The 21,619-nt window shown below is 43.8% G+C and overlaps 1 protein-coding gene and 2 long non-coding RNA genes across 4 annotated transcripts in view; all 3 read left to right on the forward strand.

Moving 5' to 3' along the window:
- Positions 1 to 21,619, forward strand: part of WWOX (WW domain containing oxidoreductase) — a 1,123,672-nt gene that overhangs the window by 681,721 nt on the left and 420,332 nt on the right. The gene's annotated exons all lie outside the window — the stretch shown is intronic.
- Positions 1 to 21,619, forward strand: part of LOC144338237 (uncharacterized) — a 156,759-nt gene that overhangs the window by 121,605 nt on the left and 13,535 nt on the right. The gene's annotated exons all lie outside the window — the stretch shown is intronic.
- Positions 4,913 to 10,599, forward strand: LOC144338241 (uncharacterized). The gene is made up of 2 exons (XR_013412209.1): positions 4,913 to 5,170; positions 10,190 to 10,599. It is a non-coding gene; the product is annotated as an uncharacterized LOC144338241 (long non-coding RNA).

Genomic DNA, 21,619 nt, shown 5'->3' on the forward strand with positions numbered 1-21,619 from the left:
GGCACAGGGGCCACAGGGCCGTCTGTATAAGGCTCTGGCATTTGATAATCAGGTATTTTGGTATTCCAAATAATTGGTGGAAGGATGGAAAGGTTAAATGGAAATTATATAAGGACTGCAAAGAGATTCATATATGACTATTTCATGAGTGCTGACTATATACCAGATGCTGTTACAGCCTGTGTAATGCCACCGGGGAGTTGGGGGGAGTCACCATCGTCCGTTCGTCTGTCCGTCCATCCATCCATCCATGCATCCATCCTGCTTCCCTCCATCCTTTCTCTTTTCCACAATGTCTCTTCCTCTGCCCCTTCCCTTCCCCTCCTTCCTTCCTATCCTGTGCTTATAACATGTCAAGCATATGTTGTAGCCGTTGGGGACATCGTGGTAAACAAAGCAAAGTCCTTGCTTGCATTCTGTGACAGATGGAGATAAAATGGGTAATTAACAAATATAACCCCTTCCATCCACCCCCCACATTATTTATTTATTTATTTATTTTTTACCATATCTGTTATTCCATCAGTCAGGATCCAGTTAGGAGACAGAAACTATATAATAATTTTAACAGAGAAGATTTAGTATTAAGAATTATTAGCTACAACAGGGTTTTGGCTACTAAAGGGTAAAGAATCAGGCCGAGCACAGTGGCTCATGCCTGTCTGTAGTCCCAGCACTTTGGGAGGCCAAGGTGGAAGGATCGCTTGCGTCCAGGAGTTCGAGATCAGCCTGGACAACATTGGGAGGCCCTGTGTCTACAAAAATAAATACATAAATAAAAATAAATAATAAAAATAAAAAGTAGCTGGGTGGGTGTGGTGGTGCATATGGGGGTCCCATCTACTTGGCAGGCTGAAGCAGGAGGATCATTTGGGCTCAAGAGGTTGAGGCTGCCGTGAGCTATGATCTCGCCTCTGTACTACAGCCTGTGTAACAGAGTGAGACCCTGTCTTTAAGTAATAAAATAAAAAAAGAGTAAGTCGGGCATGGTGGCTCATGCATGTAATCCCAGCACTTTGGGAGTACGAGGTGGGCCATTCACTTGGGGTCAGGAATTCGAGACCAGCCTGGCCAACATGGTGAAACCCTGTCTCTACTAAAAATACAAAGGTTAGCCAGGCTTGGTGACGTGCTCCTGTAGTTCCAGCTACTTGCGAGGCTGAGGCAGAAGAATCATGTGAACCTGGGAGAAGGAGGTTGCAGTGAGCTGAGATTGCGTCACTGTACTCCAGCCTGGGCAACAGAGTGAGACTCTGCCTCAAAGAAAAGAAAAGAAAAATAAAGAACTCTAAAGAATCCAGGAATACAGATTTGGGAGCAGCCAGTACCGTGAGGGCTGGGGCAGTACACCCAAGGAAGGAGAAAATCTAGGGTCCCCAGGGGCCAGGCCTGGGATCTGGACCGAGCCATGGCCCATTGGATGGCAGAAAGGTTCTTGCTGAAACCCCCATAAAGGTGGGACTCACTGAGAAACCCCTCTCTGTGGTGCCAGGGAAGGATGTCTGTGGGAGGTGCCTACCATGGAAGTCTCTGGAAATCAGCCTGCTGGGGTAGAGTGCCAGGAAACTGCCCCCCACCCCCCCCCCGCCGGGGTCTGGAGTGAGCCGCCCACAGGGAGATGCACCTGCGGGAGCATCACACCAGAACCTATCTGCGCCAGTGTCCCTGCAGCGCCCTCTACTGGCAAAGCTGGACATGGCGGCCACTGGCAAAGGGGAAACTTCCTTCGTCCCAAGCGGAGCAATGCTAACTGGGCTTGGTGCTGAGACGTCATCTGTGGACGGTTGGCACTGATGCTAACCAGTGCCATGGGAAAATAAGCAGAGTGAGGAGCCTAAGAAGTATCATGTGTGCTGTTTGGTAGAGACTCTATAAGGAAGACCTCTCTAAAAAGGTGACATTTGGAGCAGAGACATGAAGGAAGGGATTGCTGGAGGCAGAACATTCTAGGCAGAAGGAAGTGCACGTGCAAAGGCCCTGAGGTCAGAGCCAGCATGGCATGCAAGGAAGCCAGCTGCAACACAGTAGGTGTGGATGAAGGGAAGAGAATTACCATTTGGCCAGAGCACGCATGCTAAGAGATAGAGATCCTTTGGCTAGTCTTGAACACAGAACTGACCGGAACTGACTTATACTTTAAAAAGATCACTCTGGGTGCTCTGTTGAGTAGATTGGCAAGGGACAGGTGGTGAAGACAGAAGCAGGGTATCCAATTAGGAAGTTACTGCAGTGATCCAACCCACAACTTCTGCTGAGGTTGAAGAACATGCATGTCCAACCTAAATATATGTTCAAAGGTGGTTATTATTGTTTGAGGTGATGAAAGAGTTTTGGAGATAGAAGTGATGGTTATACAACATCATGAGTGTAATTAATGCCACAGAACTGTATCTTAAAAATGCTTAAAATGAGCCGGGCGCGGTGACTAATGCCTGTAATCCCAGCACTTTGGGAGGCCGAGGCAGGTGGATCACTCGAGGACAGGAGTTTGAGATCAGCTTGGCCAACATAGTGAAACCCCGTCTCTGCTAGAAATACAACAATTGGCTGGGTGTTGTGGCAGGTGCCTGTAATGCCAGCTACTTGGAAGGCTGAAGTAGGAGAATTGCTCAAGCCCAGGAGGCAGAGGTTGCAGTGAGCCGAGATTATGCCACTGCACTCCAGCTTGGGCAACAGAGTAAGACTGTCTCACAAAAAATAAAATAAAATAAAATAAATAAATAAGTAAGAGTTGGATCGCAGCAAAGGTGAGCTTTAACGAATTCACTCTGGCTCTCTCAAAAAAAAAAAAAAGGTTAAAATGACAAATTTTATGTTATATACATTTTACTGCAATAAAAATCATTTTGTAAAAAAGGATAGTACAAAAATGATACTTCCCTCTCAGTGCATTTTACGAAGGGATCATTAGTGTACGTGTGTGTTCTTACTGGAAATGTTAATCGGATGTGTAATTCCTTTTTTTAACTTTTATTTTAGGTTAAGGGGTACATGTGCAGGTTTGCGATATAGGTAACCTCATGTCACAAGGGTTTGTTGAATAGATTATTTCGTCACCCAGGTAATAAGCCTAGTACCCAATAGTTATTTTTCTGATCCTCTCCGTCCTCTCCCCTCCACCCTCAGGTAGGCCCCAGTGTCTGTTGTTCTTTCTTTGTGTCCTTGAGTTTTCATCATTTAGCTTCCACTCATAAGCGAGAACATGCAGTATTTGATTTTCTCTTCCTGCCTTAGTTTGCTGAGGATAATGGCTTCCAGCCCCATCCATGTTCTCGCAAAAGACATGGTAACATTCTTTTATATGGCTGCGTAGTACTCCATGGTGTATATTTTCCACTTTTTAAAAAATCCAGTCTGTCATTGGTGGACATTTAGGTTGATTCAAGTAGACATGTAATTCTTACTGGAAATGTTAATCTTGATCATTTGGTTAATGTGATGTCTTCTGGGTTCTCCAGTGTGAAGTTATTATCTTTCCTTTTGTAGGTAACAAATACATTGGAAGAGATTAAACAGACAAACGAAAAAGTGGTATTGTTATCACCAGCATGGCTACTACTAGCTAATTCTAGGCTTCAAGCCACTGGGACATAGGCGTATTTTTAGCTTATTCCACAGGAGAGGAACAGAGGCTCAAAGAAACTAGATAACTTGGCCAGGCGCAGTGGCTCACACCTGTCATCTCAGCACTTTGGGGGGCTTAGGCAGGAGGATTGCTTGAGCTCAGGAGTTTGAGACCAGCCTGGACAACATAGCGTGACCTTGTCTCTACTTAAAATGAAAATCTAAAAAATAACGGGGTGCAGTGATACATGCCTGTAGTCCCAATTACTCAGGAGGTGGAGGCAGGAGGATTGCTTGGGCCCAGCAGGTTGAGACTGCAGAGAGCTATCCTCATGCCACTGTGCTCCAGCCTGGGCATCAGAGAGAGACCTTGTCTCAAAAAAAAAAAAAAAAGAAAAAGAAAGAAAGAAAGAAAAAAAGAAAAATTATGTAACTTGCTCACTTGCTAGTGAGTGGCTAGATTGTAAACTTCATGAGGGCAGGGGCTTTTGACGATTTTGTTGGTATCCTAAGCACCTAGAATAGTACCTAAACATTTGTTGGACACTTAATATGTATTTGTTCTATTAATAAGTGGAGCCTGAGTGTATTTTCTGATTCCACACCCCATGTTCCTTCCACTACAACTTCTGGCTCTGGCTCCTGGACTGTCAGTCATTAGCACTCCCTATCCCTAAGATTTCAGGAATGTTCAGCTGTTTCCTAGCATGGAACGGACCATCCCCTGGCCCCACCCATGGCTAAGTCATTGGCTGCAGACAGCAGACATTTGGCTCCCCTGGGGACATTTCTCCCTCATTTTAAACAGTGGGGCAGCAGGGTACTTTGTCCCTCGTGTTAGCTGAAGTTGGATGATGCTGTGTTGATGGGAAAACGCTGTTACTATTTTTAGACTAGTGGAGCTCTCAGTTATTCATAGCTCCGCACTCGTGGGTGGAATGAGAAGTTATAATAGAATGCAGGTGCCTCTCATTGTTTTCCGCTACTCACTGGATAGTGTTTATTAAAAATGAAATCACAGTGGTGTGTCTGGAGTTGAAGTCTGAACAAATAACCCAAAATGAGGAGTCCCTGGAAGGTGGGCAGGAGGTGACAAACAAAGAGAAGCAAAAACAAGTTTGAGCTAATTGGGATCAGGCAGTACTTTGCATGTGAATTCTGAAGAGGGGGCTTGGCTGCAAAACGATTATTGTATTCAACCTTTGTTGGCATCATTCGCATACTTTCATGGGAGATCCAGAATTGGAATTTAACACAGTTTTCCCGGGTCCTTCATAGAATCTGAAAATATGACTCTGAAGGCATGTGGCTGAAATGAGACTCTTTTCGCAGTATTTAAAGATGCACATGGATATGTTGGTGTCTACACAACATCAACTTGATATTTTCCTGTTCCTTGAAAGAAGCCTGTCTAGGTCCTTCTGAAAGAAGGGCTGGAGGTTTTAATTAAAAATTAGTACTGGGCCAGGTGCAGTGACTCACACCTGCAATCCCAGCACTTTGGGAGGCCGAGGCAGGCAGATCATGAGGTCAGGAGATGGAGACCATCCTGGACAACATGGTGAAACCCTGACTCTACTCAAAATATAAAAATTAGCTGGGCATGGTGGCAGGCACCTGTATTCCCAGCTACTCGGGAGGCTGAGGCAGGAGAGTCGCTTGAACCAGGGAGTCGGAGGTTGCAGTGAGCCGAGATCGCACCACTGCACTCCAGCCTGGTGACAGAGCGAGACAGTGTCTCAAAAAAAAAAGAGTTCTGAATGATGACAGGTGTTGGAATCCATGTTGGTGTGTCTCATGTCGGGTTTTCGGGCAGTTTATTGAAAGACCCATTGTGTGTGTGTGCACGTGTGCACCTGTACATGTCTCCCCCCCACACACACACATACACGTACGTGCACATACGATAGCATAAGGCAGTTCCTGGTACATGGCGTTGTTCTGAGTTGTGAGGTAATCCCAGACTTCGGGCAGTTCCTTGAAAGACCCATTGTGTGTGTGTGTGTGTGTGCGCGCGTGCGCGCGCGCGCGCCTGTGCCTGTACATGCGCCCCCCCCCCCCACCGCCGACACACACATGTGCACATATAGCATAAGGCAATTCCTGGCACATGACATTGTTCTCAACTGTGATGTGCTCCCAGGAGACCCCGTGCTTCTTATCACATGCACATTCTGCAAATCCGTCCCCTTATTGAGCAGATGTTTATCGCAGAGCACGAAGACAAATGAAACGTCACCCTTGCCGGTAGCACTCATGGACAGCCTGCGATCCCCCTGTAGTGGATATATGTGGTGTGTGCTTGGAGAGGGGTGCAGGTAGGACTAGAAAGGTAGGGAAGTTGGGCAGATGGTGAGAGGCATCACAGCCCTCACTCCTGAGGGTGGGGAGCCATCTCAGGCTCAGGAGAGGAGGAGTGACACAGTCACCAACTCACTCCGTCAAATGTGGCTGTATTTTTAGAAGTGTCTGGTTCCTGAAATACCTCAATTCCTTTTGCCTCCCTAACTGCTCTCCTCTCTCCTGCCTGTTCATCGAACTGAAAGATTATCAGGACTGTATTCAGCCTGGCCAGTAATATCACAAAACAAAAATATCTTGTGGGTTTGAAATTTATGAGTGTTTTGACTGTTCACAGCAACGCCTTTGAGAATCACAGTGTGTAATCCCCTCTCCACCCCCGCCCCGCCCCCCCCCCCCCACCGTGTAGTTTTTGGGCAGCTTTTCGATGAGTAAAACAGGGCCTGACTTTTACCCCAAAGTAATGTTCTTTTGTGGCTTGTCTGCTCCAAGAACTGAGATACCCAGACTCATTCCTCATCTCTTGTTGAAACAGAGAAGTCACTGTAGCACCCTCCGAGGGAGTGGGATGTAAAGAGAGAGTATGGGCTTTGAAATTGCTCAGCCCGTCTGCAACCTTGAAGGGCATGGTGTTTCACTCCTCCACATCTCCCCGCAACTCCACCATGCTCCAGTGAGGATGAAAATGTGTTTCTTAGAAGTGGGCCTTAGTAATATGGTGCGAGCAATGGCTCACCTAGGGGGCAGGTATTCATTCAGTGGTGGGTATTATTGTAATAATCATTAGCATCATTACTAGTGATTTTATTTTTCCTTTAGCCAATGGAGCAGTGGCTTTTGGTCCACTACTTTCTACTGAATCCATGAGTGGATGTGATCTTCCCTTTTAACCCTGTCTTATTGGACGTTGGTAAATAGTATATCATGAGCCCCTGTAAGAGCTTGAATCCTTCAAAGACAAGGTCAATCAGTGGCCATCACTACTGTAAACGTAAGACACTGTGATGACTGACACTTACTAGTTTCCTCATTTATGTATTTTTCTCTGCAGGACACAACTGTGTGTTCCAAAGATGGTCTTAAACCTATAGGAGTATAACACCATGGCTAGTTCAGAAAACCTTAATGCAGCTTCCAGACTTAGAACTTACTGGGAAGTAAAAGGGAGAGAAGGAATGCACAGGTTAGGTTAGAGAAATGATTCTATACTCTGAGAAGGACGTTTTCCAGTCCTTCTTCTAGAAACAACTTTTGTGTCTAAGGATTGTGGGTGAACAGAAGCAGAACAGGCTACATTGGCTTGGCTCTTAGTGGACAGTAAGCACAGTGGTTGGGATGACTTGGCTCTTATTGGGCAGTAAGCACAGTGGTTGGGATGGGACCTTGGCATCTCGGGCGAAGCCCCTCTGCCTTGAGTCCTGCCTCTGACACTTGCTTACTGTGTGACCTGGGTCAACTCATACCTACTATTCCTCAGTTTTCTCATCTGTAAAATGGGGATTCCAGTGGTTTTTGTGAGAATTAAATATGATGATACATAAATAGCGCCTGGAAAATAGTGTTTAGGAAAGCTTGACATGATGACCAGTTTAGCAGCAGTAGTGTGTGCCACACTTTTCTCTGTGGAATGAACAGATTTGGAGTCAGCGTGGATGTTTAGCTCACTATATTAGTGTGGTCTCACACTGCTATAAAAAACTGCCTGAGACTGGGAAATTTATAAAGAGAAGAGGTTTAATTGACTCACAGTTCTGCATGGTCGGGGAGGCCTCAGCAAACTTACAGTCATGGCGGAAGGGAAGCAAGTGCACCTTACATGGCAGCAGGCAAGAGCAGGAGGGAGGGAGAGAAAGAGGGAGGGAGGAAACCAACCCATATAAAACCATCAGATCTCGTGAGAACTCACTATCACAAGAATAGAATGGGGGAAACCACCCCCATCATCCAATCACCTCCTACCAGTTCTCTCCCCGGACATGTGGGGATTGCAGTTTGTATTACAGTTTCAGATGAGATTTGGGTGGGGACACAGCCAAACCATATCACTCACCAAATCTCATTTTTACAGAGTATGTGTGTCTTCACATTTTGCGTGAAATTTTAGGATGAATGTCATTAAAATGAGGAAAATTGGGAATGAAGTTTAGGTCAGGAAAATTTCAGTGATTGTTTTTTCAGAATCATTATTTCTTGGTTTTTAGGGTCCATGATGCCATTGTTCAAATGAGGCTGTATTTTTTTTTCCCTCTCGTCCTTCCTACTTAGAAGACAGTTACACTGACTCTGTGCCTTTCATGTGTCAGTGCCATCTCACAGGACTTTGTGCAAAGAAACGGAGGACTTTCTGGAGACGTTGTGCGGGACAGTGGTCCTGTGTAACTACTAAGCACTTAAAATGTGACTAGTATGACCAAGGGGCTGGATTTTTACTTTAATTTTTTGTAATTTAAATAATTTAAGTAGCTGATGTGTCTGGTGGCTGTCATATTGGACAGCACAGAGTAGACATTGCAAATACAGACGTAGACAGACACCACGCTTGCTGCTAAGAGGCCCCTGGTCCTACTGAGTGGTCAGCTGTTTACACTGACAATCCCAGCATGGTATAATAAGCATTAACAAAGAGACATGTACAGGGTGCTGAGAAAGCTAATTTTTGCAATAGTCAAAAAAGACCTCAGGGCAGACTCCCCAGCACAGAGTGCCAAGCCTTTACCTAAGAAGAGAATCATTTTATAAGTACCTTTTATGTGCCAGATACTAGGATAGGCACTTTGCATAGAAACTCACGTTTCAGCTGGGTATGGTCATTCACGCCTGTAATCCCAGCACTTTGGGACGCTGAGGCGGGCAGATCACGAGGTCAAGAGATCAAGACCATCCTGGCCAGCATGGTGAAACCCTGTCTCTACAAAAAAATATAAAAATGAGCTGGGCGTGATGGCACATGCCTGTAGTTCCAACTACTCAGGATTCTGAGGTAGGATAATCATTTGAACCCGGGAGGCGGAGGTTGCAGTGAGCCGAGATCGCGCCACTGCACTCCATCCTGGGCAACAGACTTGGAGACACTGTCTCAAAAGGAAAGAAAAGAAAAGAAGCTCACATTTTATCTTTACTGTAGCTGTGGTTACCAATCCCAAGGATGGGAAGTCTGAAGTTCAAACTGGTGATGATTCCCCCCAAGTCACACAGTTAGGTTTATAGTTAAATCAGGGTGTGCATGATTTCCAAGCCATATCAGACAGCCTATTTCTTGAATAACCTCCCATCACCTCTGTCTCCTTTGTGGGGCTCTTGGCAGTACTCTGGTGATTGGTAACCACTGATACGCCCCCAGCCGTCCACACTCGGCTGGAAGGCAGGTTTCACGTAACCGATTTACCACTTGGTAAAGGAAGGAGGTGACAGCAAGACCACAAACTAATAAATACGCCAGTATTGACATAATGTCGGACCTCAGTATGATTGATGCATGTGTTGTTGACTGGGGATGTCACATGTTCAGGCTCTAATCCTGGTCTCAGTATGACTGTGAGGACGGGGCCAAGTCATTTCACAATTTGGGTGAGTGTTCCAAGCTTCTCAGAAGAGCAACGCAATAGAAATTCAAGGTATGAAATTCAAGGTGTGGTCTCAGAGTCATTTTATCTAACAGCTTCTCTGCTATGTTTTCTTAGTATGTGAAATGGGAACATCACTTACCATCTACTCACCTCCTGTTTGAGTTCAAGGGAAGGTTTGCAGATTGGCCTGAAGAAAGACTTCTCTTGAAAAACTCATATGAAAGAGCACATTGCCGTCCCCAACCCTGAGCCATTTCTGTCCTTTTCAGGGAAAGGGAACTGTGTTCACCGGCTCGTAAAGCCCCGGCGTCTCCTGCTAGAAGAAGCACCCACATTGACCCAGCAGTGTGCATGTTCCCAAGGTGGTGCTGGACAGGGATAGCATTTCAGCCCTTGGTCACCCCTTGGCAATAATCTGTTTGATTCACTGCAAATCCTACTTCAGATCTCCATCTGTTTCAGGGGATGACCGGTCTGAATAAAACCAGTGAGCTTAATCTACTTGTGTGGAATGTTATCACTGGAAGGGATGCATAGAGATCACTCTATCGCCTCAAATTATCTCTTCTGCATATCTCACCATTGGAAAACACAAATGTGGCTCCAACTTGTCTTTTTTATTTGTTTGTTTTTGAGACAGGGTCTTGCTCTGTTGCCCAGGCTGGAGTGCAGTGGCATGATCTTGGCTCACTACGACCTCTGCCTCCCTGGCTCAAGGGATCCTCCCACCTCAGCCTCCTGAGTAGCTGGGACTGCAGGTGCATGCCACCACACCTGGCTAACTTTTGTTTGTTTTTAGTAGAGAAGGGGTTTTGCTTTGTTGCCCAGACTGGTCTTGAGCTCCTGAGCTCAAGAAATCTTTCCACCTAGCTTGGGATTACAGGCACGAGACACCGTGCCCGGCTCCCTTTCTCCTTTTTTAAAGTCAGATGTTAAGGCTCAGAAAGGGGCGTGTCTGCCACTGCAGAGGATGGCTGACATTATTAGTTGTTCGCTCTGTCCAAGGCATTGTGCTAAGCACTTTGTACAGGTTGTTTAACCCTCACAAGTCTATGAATGGAGTATATTACCCACTTCGTTTTAAGTAGGAAATCGAAGCTCCGGGAATTGTAGCATAGGGCCCCAGTTCACGCTGCTCATCAGTGATGTGACTGCGATCACCACAGCCTATCTGGTTCAGAAGCTTGTTCTCCTAACCAGGATGTGAGAGACATTCTTGTCCCAGGCAGCACGCTGGTGGCAGAGGTGGGATCTAGACCGAGGCTCTCATTCTGTACTCTCTCTGGTCCCGAGGAAGGAAAGGGGAAGGAGAAGGGCCTTTGGAACTGGGCGAACCTAACAGTTTCTGCCAGCTCTGCTCTTCCCGCTGTGGGTTAAAACAGAGGCTCTCAATTGCAGGCACAAAGCAGTAATGAAAAGCCACCACCACAAGCCCTTTCTTGTTTAATGGTGTCTCTTCCATGTCATCTTGGGAACACAGTCAGTGGCAGTACCCAGCAGAAGCCATATGCATACTTTTTCTCAAGTGTTGAAATAAATTAATGGTGTGGCCAGGGTTCTGGTACTTCAGGTCCCTGTCAGTCCCTGGGGTCCTCCACAAGTTGGGGTGATGCTATGGTCACCTGCATCCCCTCCTCTCCAGCCCTCACCTGGTTTTCTTTTCCCCTTCCAAGACAAGACACCCACACCATTCTAATTATCTCTGGAAGCTAGGGGTCAGGAGAGGGGAACCCATAAAGGTCTTGTCTTCCCCAACTCAAGAAGCTTAAGGCTACATTCACTCACTCATTAATTGATTGGTTTATTCATTCACTGGTTGATTAATTCATTCATTCCTTGAGCTGTCATCCTTTGGATGTCATGCAGAGCTGAGTGCTGAAATAAAATGATAAGTCAAAAACAAAAAGGCCTCTGACTTAACAGGACTTCCATGATTTGGAGGAAGAAGACAATAGGCAAGTAAGCAAGTAAGTATACAAGATAAATAGAAACTATGATGAGAGCATTAAACTAGGCCTTGTGGAAGCAACTGCAGGGGAGGAGGAAAGTCAGGGAAGACCATTTTAAGGAGATGATGTTTGAACTCAAGAATCAAAAATAGTGCAAAGGCTGCATGGGGCAGAATGGTCTGGGCAAGGTGAACAGAAGCACAGAGTCCCTGAGGCAGAAAATAGCTGTCTCTTTGTGAGCTAGAACAAGAAAGGGACCCGTATGGCTGGCATAGCATGGGGTAGGGGATCATGGTGGATACCAGCTAGGATTTCACTGTAAAAAATAAAGGAAGCCACTGAAGGGCTTCACGCAGGGCAGTGATGTTTTATAAAGATCTGTCTGGCTGCCTTGGTGAGCATGGGTTCAAAGAGCAGCAGCAGAAGTGTGCAGGATGACTTGGACCATCACCTTAGGGCCAGCCTGCAGACTGGTCTGGCCAAAGGATTGCCACGACCGCTCAGGGGCCCCTCCACATTTGGAAGATACTTTGGCAGCTGCAACCTCCTGAAAACAGAAGGCTCCAAATTACGAGGTAGCATTCTAGAGCCAAACAAATGCTGTTGTTTCTGACAGGTGCATCAAGACAGGGAAATGATGACACATTCACCACAACTGAGGTGTTGATGGGGTGTGTTGCGATCCCTGGCTTGTTCCAAAGCCTATGTGGGTGGGACTTCTTTAATGTCTGCCTGTAACTGGGCACTAAGCTATAAATAGAGCTATTTTGGAAATTCTGCATCTCAATTTCAAAAAAGTTGGAAGGACAGGAAAGGGGAGCTGTGTTTGAGATCTCAGAAATCTGCACCCCACCTTGCTATCCACCAGTGGTATTCTGTCAGTCTTACTACACCCTCCCACCTCTAGCCCACCCTCTACCATCCTCACCAGGAAGGAGGCGGCATTCATTTCAAGAACTGTTTTTCTTTTATCAGCTGGCATTACTAGGTATAGACATTCTGCCCCTCTAAGGGGCGATAGGTGAATACCTGTTGCTTTTGTGTGCTTCCTATTTAAAACATGTTTATCTACTCGCCCACTCCCCAACTTTATCCAAAAGTTATTTGGTGTTTTAGAAAGACATGAATATTGGGCCGGGCTCGGTGGCTCATGCCTCTAATCCCAGCTGAGGCAAGAGAATCGCCTGAACTTGGGAGGTAGAGGATGCAGTGAGCTGAGATGGCACCACTGCACTCCAGTCTGGGCAACAGAGCGAGACTCCATCCCAAATAAAATTAGTCAAAGACATGAATATTATCTTCTAAGTAAAAGTAATGATGATGACAGTGGTGGCAATGATATTATGAGCAGGTGACATGCATTGAGCACTTATTTGCTCCATGCAGTGTTCACAGGTCTTTACATGTAAAAACAACCCTGTAAAATAAATAACATTCTCTTCATTCTACAAGTAAACTGAGGCAGAGGATTCCAGCACAAGCAATTTGGTTCTAAAACCTGCCCTTTTAACCTCTAGCAGATTTTGGTGAACTCTCTGTCTGTCTTTGGAAGGGTAGGTGGAGGCTGCCGAGAGAAATAGATGAAGCTGTTACATTTGGTAGCAAATGTGAATCACCACCTTCCCTCGCTTTAATTCCCCCCTCCAGCCTTCTCGAGCCTTGCCATCACCTTCACCCCGTCCTTCCTCTTCAGGCCACCCACCCCTTCCGATTGACCCCACTGGACTTCTCTGCTCCTGGCTTCTGTCTTCCCTCCAGTGACCGCTGTTTTGACCTTCAGCTGCACGAGTTTTCTCAATCACTCTTCTTGCTCCCTCTCCATCCTCTCCATTTTGCCTCTTTTCTTTGGACGCTCTTTGGACACTCTTTTTGCCACAGCTTTGAGGATTTCTGTTTCCTGCAGTCTAAGAGAAAGGTAGAGCTCTCTTTCCCTGGGGCAATGCTTCCAACATTGGTATTCCACAGCACTCCAAGGATTCTAAATACTCTGCCGGAGTAGGGAGGAAAATCATCCAAACTGCTTGGTAATTGAATTCAAGAGTGATGGACCAAAAATTATTAATGCGTTCCCTTCCCTCCACCAGCCAAAGAGGATTCCGTCTTTCTTCTCCTCCCAAATACAGGCTCCATTAACCTTTGACGTTTCTTTCTTTCCAGTCTTTCTTTTCTGTATCCTGTTTTGTTTTGTTTTGCATTTTTCCAATTGTGATCATACTATATGTGCAATTTGAGGTATTTTGGACAACATTATTATGTTACTACAAAAGCCTCATATGCTGTATTTTATAAATATGTGAGGCAATCAATCAATGATAAGATGTACTGTTATTTTATGTTTCACCAAGAGTGGGAAGAACATTGTTAATTATATAATGATCCAAAAATGTCTTCTCTCTCAGAATGTATTATTTTATATCTATTACAAAGGCTCTTTTGACTTAGGCATAGATTTATCATACATCAGGCCATGTCTATGCCTTCCTCTGAACACAATGATTTTGAGTTACAATACTGAATCATAATGTGATCTTTCTGAAGTCATTTTAAGTGTCATTTAAATTCAATATGGAAAGCATCAGCAATTCACCTATATCCACAAAAATGGGCAGCTAAGATCAAGTCACCAGGAAAAACCAAACCAAAACAAAAGCATGTCTCCATATGGATAAGAGATGACCCATCATTTAAAATGGCTGCCTGATAATTGGAGATATATGCACCAGACTTGACTTAACCATTCTCTTAGTCATCAGAGATTTAGATTTCAACAGGTTCCTGTTAAGCTCTCCTTACAGTGTGTGTGGCACTGTGCAGTTGAACGAACCATGCCATGGCCAGTGGAGACAGGCTTGGGCTGATGGAGAGGGCCTATGGGGCCACGCCTTGAAGGGGAGGGAAATTGTTAGCTACACAACCAAGAGAGAGAAGAGAGGAAGGAGTTTGTATCCACAACCCAGCTATATTTTGCATAAGTTCTTTCTGCGAAGGGAATGTAGCTCTGTCTACCAGAGCAAGGACCTCTGACTGAGAGCTGGGAGAGGCCAAATGGGCCTGTAAGAGGTTGATGTGTATGAGACCTGAAGCCCTAGGCCTTTGGGAAGGAGAGGAAGGGCTAATATTTGTGGGGTACCAAGGATGTGCCTGGCGTACCCCATATCTTTTACAGAGACATAAATGTCTTCTGAAAGAAAGTTTGATGATGATGATCATGGACGAAGATGAAGATGAGGGTGATGATGTTGATGTTGATGATGATGGTGATGGTGACGATGGTGATGATGGTAGTATGATAATCGTGATGGTGATGAAGACGCGGGTAATGATGTTGATGGTGATGGTGATATGATGATGGTGGTGATGATAATGGAGGTGGTGGTGATGATGATGGTGATATGACACTGATGATGGTGGTGATGATGATGGTGGTGATGACGATGATGATGGTAATTACGATGATAATGGTGATGATGATGATGGTGGTGATGATGTTGACAATGATGGTGATGATGTTGATAATGATGGTAATGATGATGATGGTGGTGATGATGATGTTGACAATGATGGTGATGATGTTGATAATGATGGTGATGATGATGATGATGGTGATGGTGATGCTGGTGATGATGATGATGATGGTGATAATGGTGATAATGGTGACGGTGGTGATGGTGGGATGATGTTGATGATAATGATGATAATAGTGATGATGATTTCAACAGATACCATGTATTGAGCACTTACTTTGTACCATGCAGTGCTTATGGCTTTTTAAGTGCAGTTACACCAAATCTTTATAGCAACCCTGTAAGTCAGTACCATTGCTTTTCCTGTGTTATATGCACATCATTCAATCACTCAACTCTCGTCATAGGTAGATACTATCATTCTCCTTTTATAGATGAGAAAACTGAGGCTTAGAAGGGATAAGCTCAAGTTTACAGGCAGAAAAGAGACAGCAAGTCAAGTCTTGACTCCTTTTGTGACCCTGATGAGATCACAGGTCTTCATCTGAAGAGTGAAGAATCAGTAATCTATGACTGTAGCTACTTAGTTTTTCTCCATCCAGGAACCCTCAGGCAGCTGGTGAGTGAAGTTCTTACCCATTTAGGGATTATTAATATAGTAGATAAGAGTACGGTCTCTGGAGCTAGGCTGCCAGGCATGTGACTTTGAGCAAATTATTTATCTCTCTGAGCTCAGTCTCCTCAACTACAAAGGGGGAATTGATAATAGGAACTGTTGCAAAAAACGGTTTTAAGGATTAAATGAGATAATAAAGTACTTAGAAGAGAGTTTGGCATTTGCTAGACTCTCAGTCAGTGTCAGTGGTTCCCATTGTTATTGTTTTAGCTGCCCCCAGTCAGGTGGTTGATGAGGCAGGGGGCTTGGAGGGCAGTCTGGAAGAGAGTGCGGTGACTGCAAGGTCAGCTCCTGACCTTCATAATAAGGACTCACATCTGTCGGTCCCAAGGATCGCCAAGGGATACTCATGGTTGAAGGTGTCTGTGTGTTCTCCTTGGTGTCCAGCGAATCCCTCTTGACAACCTGGGGTCATACTCACAACCTATGACCACATATGAGGAAGCGTGGTGTCCCTTTGCAGCTGTTCCGAAGGTCCCATGGGCAGGAGTAGCCAGAGGAACATGAAACCAGCTCCTAGGTGGTACGTGTGGCGGCAGCGATTATAGCCAAGGAGAAGTTAAATTCTAAAGACTTGGGCTGTCTCCAAGGAATACACTAATTGAGAAATAACACCCATAAAAATAATTCAATACTAGTATGTAAAACTAAAAACAATAACCAAGTGTGACTGGCTGTCTAAGAATTAAGCAAAGTAAGATGAAGTGTCTTTTGCCAGCAGGCACTCTCAGCAAAGGAGATAAGGCTGCAGTAATTCTCCCTCTTCCCATCTTCAGTGGGCAGGTGCAACCTTTGGCTGCAGAAATTCTCACTTCCCAGCAACAGGTTTGAGCACCCTGCTCTGGATGTTTCTTTGGGCAGCAGCGGCTAGGGGAGAAACTCAGTTAAGGCTGTTTAAGGACCCAAGGTGGTCTCACTCTGGAGCCCACAGTTCAGCAGCCGGTGGTCTGCTGGTAAATGGTTAACAACTGGCCGGGCGCGGTGGCTCACGCCTGTAATCCCAGCACTTTGGGAGGCCGAGACGGGCAGATCACGAGGTCAGGAGATCGAGACCATCCTGACTAACACGGTGAAACGCCGTCTCTACTAAAAATACAAAAATTAGCCAGGCGCGGTGGTGGGAGCCTGTAGTCCCAGCTACTCGGGAGGCTGAGGCAGGAGAATGGCTGAACCCGGGAGGCGGAGCTTGCAGTGAGCAGAGATCGCGCCACTGCACTCCAGCCTGGGTGACAGAGCGAGACTGGGTCTCAAAAAAAAAAAAAAAATGGTTCACAACTGGCTCTCTGAAAAACAAACAAACTGTTCACCTATACATATACACACACAGATTATTTATTATTGCTCTGAAATATGCGTAGCATTTACAAATAAGAAGAACAGTATACACGGTACTGTTTCTTATAAAGTTGAGATAGTGAATTTTTACCTAATGCTTCTGCTGATTTTTGCTGCACTATTACATCCATTACAAAACCATTGTTGCAGTATAAAATTGTAGTATGTAGCTGCAACATGAATATTGGTTGATATTTTCATTTTTATTAAGAAGTAAGGCGAAAATGAAACAACTAAGACATGTCAAAACTTCACTTATCCTTCTTTGCTGAATTGGATAATGGTTTTAAAATACTAAAAAAATTTCTTCAATTTTTTTCTGCTATTCATAATGTAGCATCTGTAGAGCAACACACTTTTGAATTTGAATTAATATTTCTTTTTTATTTTATTTTATTTTTTGAGATGGAGTCTCATTCTGCTGCCCAGGCTGGGCTGCAGTGGTGGGATCTCTGCTCACTACAACCTCCACCTCCTGGGTTCAAGCGATTCTCCTGCCTCAGCCTCCTGAGAAGCTGGGATTACAGGCACCCACCACCACGCCTGGCTAATTTTTTTTTTTATTTTTTGTTTTTAGTAAAGGCAGGATTTCCCTGTGTTGGCCAGGCGGGTTTTGAACTCCTGACCTCAGGTGATCTGTCCGTCTCCGCTTCCCAAAGTGCTGGGATTACAGGCGGGAGCCACCACGCCCAGCCTGAATTAATGTTTTCTACCCCACTTTCTTAAGTCTAGACAATCAATATAGCAATAAATCACACCTGGATTTGTAGCGAATGTCTCTTTCCATGGTGTAAATACCGGTACCATGACCAATTTTAATTTAAAAGTATGAGATCACTGAATGTGGAGTTAGGGAACATGTCATTATATAGTATTTTCACCACACACACATGATTCAGTAAATGACTTCAAGAGCATAGGTAACAGTAAAATGTAGTAAAACAATTTAGAAGTCATGAGTTTTGAGTACTTAATACGTTTTAGTATAATTTATTTAACAGTAATCTTATATAATTTAAATTTTTTCTTTTAATAGTTTTATTGAGATATAATTCATACACTTTGCAGTAAACCCATTTGAAGTGTAACATTCAGTGTTTTTTAGTATCTTCACATGGGTATGTAATTTTCATCAAAATCTAATTTTAGGATATCTTTGTCCCCCTAAAAGTAACTCGGTGCCCATAGTTGTCAATTTGTCACATCACTCCATTACTCTTTCCTTTAAAGAGCTTGTCATTAAAGACAGCAGGCACTTATACATCTCCTACATAACAAGAACTTTTCTAATACATGCTTTATGGATTTTTTAATTGCAGTAAGATTTACATAACGTAAAATTTACCACTTTGGGGCTGGGCATGGTAGCTCACGCCTGTAATTCCAGCACTTTGGGAGGCTGAGGTGGGCAGATCACTTGAGGTCAAGAGTTCGAGACAAGCCTGGGCAACATGGTGAAACCCATCTCTACTAAAAATGCAAAAATTAGCCAGCTGTGGTGGTGGGCGCCAGTAATTCCAGCTACTCGGGAGGCTGAGGCCGGAGAATCGCTTGAGCCTGGGAGGTGGAGGTTGCAGTGAGCCAATATCGCACCCCTGCACTCCAGCCTGGGTGACAGAGCAAGACTGTGTCTCAAAAAAAATAAATAAATAAATAAAAAGTTCACCACTTTGACCATTTTAAAGTGTAAAATTCAGTGACTTTTAATACATTCACAATATTGTGCCACAATCAGCACTCCTTTCACAACATTTTTACCATCCCCCCAAAAGAAACACCATATCCATTAAGAGGTCATTCCTCATTTCCTCCTTTCCCCAGTCCCTGATAACCACATGTACTTTGTGTTTCTATCGATTTTACTATTCTGGATGTTTCATATAAATGGAATCACATAATATGTGGCCTTTTGTGTCTGGCTTCTTGCTATTAGCATGCTTTAAAGGTTCATCCATGTTGTAGAATGTATCAGTACTTCATTCTTTTTATGGTTGAGTGATTGTCAGGCCTCTGAGCCCAAGCTAAGCCATCATATCCCCTGTGACCTGCACGTATACATCTAGATGACCTGAAGCAACTGAAGATCCGCAAAAGAAGTGAAAATAGCCTTAGCTGATGACATTCCACCATTGTGATTTGCTTGCCCCACCCTTAAGAAGGTTCTTTGTAATTCTCCCCACCCTTGGGAATGTACTTTGTGAGATCCACCCCCTGCCAGCAAAACATTGCTCCTAACTCCACAGCCTATCCCAAAACCTGTAAGAACTCATGATAATCCACCACCCCTTGCTGACGCTCTTTTCTGACTCAGCCCGCCTACATCCAGGTGAAATAAATAGCCTTGTTGCTCCCACAAACCTGTTGGGTGGTCTCTTCACACGGATGCGTGACACAGTGATATTCTGTTACATGGATATACCACATTTTGTTTATCCATTTGCCAGTGAATAGTCATTGAGTTGTTTCTACTTTTTGGCTATTACGAATTTTGCTGCTGTGATCATGCATGTACTGTTTTTTGTTTTCTGCGAACTCTTGTTTTCTGTTCTTCGGCATATTTGGGGAGTGGAATTGCTGGGTCATATGGTAATTTTATATTTAACTTTCAGAGGAGCCACCAAATTGTTTTCCACAGAGGCTGCACCATTTTACATTTCCACCCACAATATATGAAGGTTCCAGTTTCTCCACATCCTTGGGAACACTTGTATTTTGTTTTTTTTTTTTTTACATTGTAGCCATCCTAGGAGGTATGAAATTGTATTGTTGTGGTTTTGATTTGCATTTCCCTAATGATTAATGATGTTGAGTATTTTTATGTGGTTACTTGTTATTTGTATTTTTTTTTTAAAATAGAAATGTTGATTCAAGTCCTTTGCCCACTTTTTAATTGGGTCATCTGTCTTTTGTTGTTGAGTTGTAAAAGTTGTTTATATATTTTGGATACTAGACCCTTATCATATAAATGATTTGCAAACGTTTTCTCTCAATCTGTGGGTAGTCTTTTTACTCCTTTGATAGTGTCTTTTGATGAACAAACATTTTAAATTTTGATGAAGTCCACTTTATCTATTTTGGTTGTTGTTGCTTGTGTTTTTGGTGTTGTATCTAAGAATCCATTACCAAATCCAAGGTCATAAACATTTACTCCTGTGGTGTTATGATACATATAGGGTTCCTGGCTCATAACTCTCATAGTCCTTGTTGCAGTCTTTTGTTACAATGTTGGGTGTGTTAGGCATCAGGAAACAGAATCTCTCCATCTCCTGTCCTTCTGGAGTCTCTGACTTGCTGTTGGTGTCTGGGGGTATGGGGAACAGTCTTGGGAACTAAGCCTCCAACCTCCAACTACAGGTAGACAGTGTCACAATCGAATTGGAGGACACCCAGCTGCTGTCCACTGCTTGGTATGTGGGTAAAGTGGAGTTGTAAAAGTTGTTTATATATTTTGGATACTAGACCCTTATGTAAATGATTTGCAAACATTTTCTCTCATTCTGTGGGTAGTCTTTTTATTCTTTTGATAGTGTCTTGTGATGAACAAAAGTTTTAAATTTTGATGAAATCCAATTTATCTACTTTTTGTTGTTGCTTATGTTTTGGGTGTTGTATCTAAGAATCCATTGTCTAATCCAAGGTCATAAACATTTACTCCTGTGATATTACCCCTCCTCTCACATTTGGTGAGAGAAGTCTTCTGTGTTGATTGTCATGGTGGTGTGAGAGCAGAAGGGAACGTGGTTTCCGAAAATAGTATTTCCCTGAAATGAACCCTCTATTTTCTTCTGAGACTTTTATAGTTTTAGCACTTATGTTAAGACTGTTGATCCATTTTATGTTAATTTTTCTATATAGTTTAAGGTAGGCATTCAACTTTGTTCTTTTGAATGTGAATATCCATTTGTTCCAGAAGCATTGATTTGAAAAGATAATTCTTTCTCCATTAAATGGTCTTTGTACCTTTATCAGAGATCAGTTGTTCATAAATGTAAGTATTTCTTTCTCGACTCTGAATTATATCCCGTTGATCTATATGCCTATCCTTATGCCATTGCCACACTGTTTTGATTACCGTAACTCTGTGTAAGTTTTGAAATTTGGAATTGTGAATTCTCCAACTTTGTTCTTTATTTTCAAGATTGTTTTGGGTATTCTGGGTACCTTGTATTTCCATTTGAATTTTAAGATCAATATAATTTAAATTTTAATCATGGCAGTGTTTAATAACTGGCTTGCATATTTTTTGAAAAGTCATCAGCTCTTGTGAGCCAGGGTTGGCCAGCTCCCAAACACCATGACATAAAACTTGCAGGAAAGGCTCTGTTTCCAGTTTTTTTCCCTCTGGCTTTAGGGGACATATTTTTGTTAATTTCTCTGACCATATGGCAGCATGGTTAGAATCTTGGGCTCCCAAATCAGACAGTTATGAACTTAAATTCCAATTCTGCCACTTAGCCATGTGACTTTGGACAAGTTACTCCACCTCTCCAACCTTCCGTTTCCCTGACTACAAAATGCTAAAAATAGTTGTTCTTACCTTATTGGACACTCAAGAGAATTAAAGATTATTCATGTAAGGCTGTTAGCATAACACCTCACACATAGGAAGCATTAATACATAAAATCAAATACCGTTATTGTTTCAGGATTATTATTATTTTTTAAATTTATTTTATTTTTTTGAGACAGGGTCTCATTCTGTTGCCCAGGCTGGAGTGCAGTGGTGTTAGCTCACTGCAACCTCTGCTTCCTCGGGTCAGGTGA

The sequence above is a fragment of the Macaca mulatta genome, chromosome 20 (genome assembly GCF_049350105.2).
Source record: "Macaca mulatta isolate MMU2019108-1 chromosome 20, T2T-MMU8v2.0, whole genome shotgun sequence".
In the NCBI taxonomy this organism is placed as follows: Eukaryota; Metazoa; Chordata; class Mammalia; order Primates; family Cercopithecidae; genus Macaca; species Macaca mulatta.